Raw genomic sequence first — 4,226 nt, 5'->3', positions numbered from 1 at the left:
TACAATATTTGTATTCTTGATTGAGCATTTTTTTAACGAGGAAATATTTTACTTTGCACTTCCTAAATGTGAAATGGTCAGTATATGAAAATTTCTTACTTTAGGTTGTGTTAATATTGGCAAGGAAGTTCCATGGTGTTGCTATATGTAACACTTAATATTATTTTGACGAGTTGTTATTAAATATAATATATAATTAAGTTTTGGGTTTACAACATTTTGTATTTATCTAAGAATATTTAGTAGTTGAGTAATCATTTTATTTCATATCTATCCGTAAGCTCCCTATTCTTCTACTCTTCCGAAACAAAAAAAGAAGAAGAAATATCTACCTCTCTCTTTCTATCTCTATCTTTCTACTCTATCTCTCTATCTCTATCTCTCTATCTCTATCTCTCTCTATCTTTCTCCTCTGTAAGAACAAGAAGCTGAAGGTTCATAAAAAAAAACCCATGGATTTCTACTAAATCAACACACAAAATTCGTTTTTGGTGAAGATCAAGTTGCTCCTCTTGGTAAGTTTCTATAACCCGTTTTTATACTAGACATCTACTAGTATTTTCTACATATCTTTTTGTACAGAGCTCCGATTTAAGTGATCTAGGACTTTCTGGAAAGGTATTTCATAAATCTACAACTCTTATGAAGGAATCAAAATCTAGTTTTGTTGTTATGTACCTGAAAAAGAGTCAAAAAGTACAGGGCAGGTGCTGTCCAGATTTTCTGTTCTTGAAATACTCCATGTACTGCTATTAGTAAATTTAGCATAACTTTTTGTTCAAAAATGATATGGTGGTGATTCAAGATGTTCTGAAACGGTAAGACATAGATCTACAACTTTTATGAAGACTATAAAGTCTAGTTTGTCCGTATAGATCTTCAAAACGGAGTCACAACTTAGAACAGTGATACTGTCCAGAATTTCTGTTTCAAACGTTTTTGGGTAATTTTCACCAATATCATGTTTAGTTGACTTGTTAAATTACTGAACTTATTTAGATATTTGATTATGTATTTAAGGTATATAAACTCTTGAAAAAAAACATCAAAGGAGAAGTGTTTGAGGAAGTGGACAGATTTGGTTTGTTTACGGCGTAGACGATTCGAACGTCCCCAAGTTGTGATTGAACTGTTTTATGGTAAAACACCAAGGTTTGTGTATAAACTTGTACTCTTTTTGCTTGCTGGAAATATGTTGAAATAACCTGATATTTTATTTTTATTGTCTTCAATTTATATTGTTTTATTCGTATTATATTAAGTCTTGTCAGAAATTTGCTAAATCGCCCATTCGTACGGATTGTTTGATCATTTTGCATTCTTGTTGGGACTTTGTCCTTCTTGTGGCAGTGATTTGGTCACTCACTTGGCATGCCTCTTGATTCGGATCTTTTGCCATCTTGACTTTGGATTTGTAGTTCGTCTTGGATTATGGAACTTGTCCGTGTTAAGTACGAACTAGGAAGCCATTTTTAATATGGTTCTTGATTCTCTTGTCTATTGGGTTTTGACCCTACTTGATTTGGGGCTTCGGTCCATCTTGATATCTGATTATGCTTAGTGTGATGGCATGACGTACATATTGGGCGAAAAATGGATATTTGGTATACTTCCTTAAATTGATAGTATACACTTTCTAGACTCTTGAGCATTGTTATTAATATTTGGAAACACTTCAAAGTTTGATATTGGTATGTTTGATATATTTGTTCACTTGTTTTAAATTATGTTAAATTGAGCTAACTATGACTGAAAAGGGGAATTGGAGAATTTAATGACTCCAAGCCTAAAGTTTATACACCACTAAGCTTTATGCTTAGCGATAGTTATTTTCTATCGTAGAAAATGTTCGGGATGAAATCTGAAGATGACCAGGGTGAATTAGTCTTTTGGAAGAACTTATGAAGATCACATTTGCATATGCACCTTGGTTTTGCATAGTTTTGGGACGTATACATGATGTACAGGATATATATATATATATATATATATATATATATATATATATATATATATGTCACACTTATGTTATTTGGAGGCTTGTTGGTTTTTAAAGACCAAAAAAATCTTGTAACTTGAATTTGTAACCTACTTTATTGTATTAGGGTATTTTAATGACTCAGATCTTGTAATATGCTGAATTTACACTTTGTCTTGTAAATATGTAGAAAAGGAGAAAACTAGTTTCCCTTTCTTTATACCCGATAGTTTAAAATTTATGTATAATACAAACTTGCAGTGATTTTGAATGAGTGTATAAATTTGTTAGAAAGTTGTTTTATTCTCTTTATTGCTCAAAAAGGGTTATATCACCATGTGTTAATATTTTGACATTGTATTTTATGTTAAATAAAATTATGGTGTATGTTAAAAAAAAATATGTATTGCACTTTGAACCTTTTCGCATGGGCCTATTTCCGCTACTAAATTACTTTAGATATTTTTGTTAATATCTCTTTTAATATTTTGTTAGTAGGGAATTAGATTTGTTTCTTAAGTAATAGCCTCCCAAAGGGGTTGCTACAATACGTGAACGCGATGTTTTGTGCACTGTATTACCCTTTTAATTACGGTAATGTAACTGTGTAACTGGTCAACTGGTCAACACTTTAGCGGCACCAAAAGAGGACTAAAGGTAGCAGATTGAGGACAGCATAGCTTTTTTAGAGGCCAATCTTTAAATTTTGTTCTCCATAAATCATTGGACTTTTAGCCTTTAAAAGTAATTAGAATAAACTAACACATTAGATTAATAGCTCGTTTGGCCAAGCCGCAAAAATCAACCTATTTTGAGAAGTATTTTTTTTCAAAAGTGTTTTTCTCAAAAATACTTATGGTGAGAAGCAGTTTGTGTTTGGCTAATTAGTTTGAAAAGCGCTTCTGAGCAGCAACTAGTATTTGGCCAAGCTTTAAAAAACTGCTTCTAAGTGTATTTTTCTCAAAAATGCTTCTCAAAAAGTGCTTTTGGAGAGAAGCTACTTTTTTCTGTTTCTCCAAAACTGCTTCTGCTTCTTCTCAAAAGCACTTTTTTCCTTCCAAAAGCTTGACCAAACACCTCAATTTTTAGTCAAAAATAATTTTGGCAAAAAAAAGCACTTTTCACCGAAAAGAAGCTTTGGCCAAACATGCTATAAAGAGAGACAAAATTTAAAAATTACTACAAAAAGGTCGTATGTGCAAATCCCTATCAATATGTGAATCCACAGAATACAATTGATGTAAAAGCTTATTCCCATCCGGTATTAATACATCTAACTATAGTTTATTGATGTAAATTTATACCTTTTTTTTACTTAACCACGATACGTACATTAGTTTGATGATTTCTGCCGAATTGCCTAATGAAACCATGAAAGGCAGCCTTTATTAGTAAACGTTTGGTTAGTAGTAATACAATAAAAAGTGTCACGACCCGGATTTTTTTCCCTCGGAAATCGTGATGGTGCATAATCGTGGAAGCTTGGCAAGCCAATTATTAGGGGTCTACACAGTAACAATCAATCCCAAACAGTTATAAACAAAAAACTTAAAATTAAACAGCTGATAAATGCGGAAGAGTTATAGCATGATCAAATAATCCAATACAAGTCTACCTACGGATCCGGTGTCACAACTTCATGACATCTACGAGTTACTACAAATACTGGTCTGAAAAGAAAGTACAACTGTTCTCGGGAAAGAAAAGAGACAGTAGAAAAGCTAAATAGGGAAGGGGGACTTTAGGCTCTGCGAACGCCAGCAAATCTACCTTGGTCTCCCTGGACTGAAGGCAGCTACCGCAGATACTTACCGGGTCCGATACCGAAATTTGCACAAAAGAGTATAGAGTGTAGTATCAGTACAACCGACCCCATGTACTGAGTAAGTGTCGAGCCTAACCTCGGCGAAGTAGTGACGAGGCTAGGACACGACAATCACATATACCTATGCAGATAGATCATATACAGACATAAATATAATAACAGGAATCAACAGAATAAGGTGGGAAGGGGACATGCTGCGGGAGATATCAGATTCTAACAATAAGCCAATAAAGGAGCATCAATAAAGGAGCATAATGAACATCATATTTAAATCAACAAAACAGTGAAACGTTAACACGTGCACGACGTCACCCCATGCTTTTACTCTCATCCTCACCATATAAAAACAATAGAATGGCACGACATCACCCTTCGTGCACTATTCCTCACATATCGGCACGATATCACCCTTCGTGCATTAAC

The 4,226-nt window shown here is 33.6% G+C and overlaps 1 long non-coding RNA gene across 2 annotated transcripts; it reads left to right on the top strand.

Annotated features, from left to right (window-relative positions):
* Positions 1 to 2,252, top strand: LOC138886966 (uncharacterized). Of its 2 annotated transcripts, XR_011405943.1 has the most exons (3): positions 301 to 515; positions 1,021 to 1,152; positions 1,843 to 2,252. It is a non-coding gene; the product is annotated as an uncharacterized lncRNA (long non-coding RNA). The 2 variants fall into 2 exon arrangements; XR_011405942.1 differs by having other exon boundaries at positions 1 to 515; positions 1,021 to 2,252.
* The last annotated feature ends 1,974 nt before the right edge of the window (positions 2,253 to 4,226 follow it).

This window comes from Nicotiana sylvestris, chromosome 3, assembly GCF_000393655.2.
Source record: "Nicotiana sylvestris chromosome 3, ASM39365v2, whole genome shotgun sequence".
In the NCBI taxonomy this organism is placed as follows: domain Eukaryota; kingdom Viridiplantae; phylum Streptophyta; class Magnoliopsida; order Solanales; family Solanaceae; genus Nicotiana; species Nicotiana sylvestris.
This window is presented reverse-complemented; position numbering and strand designations above follow the sequence as displayed.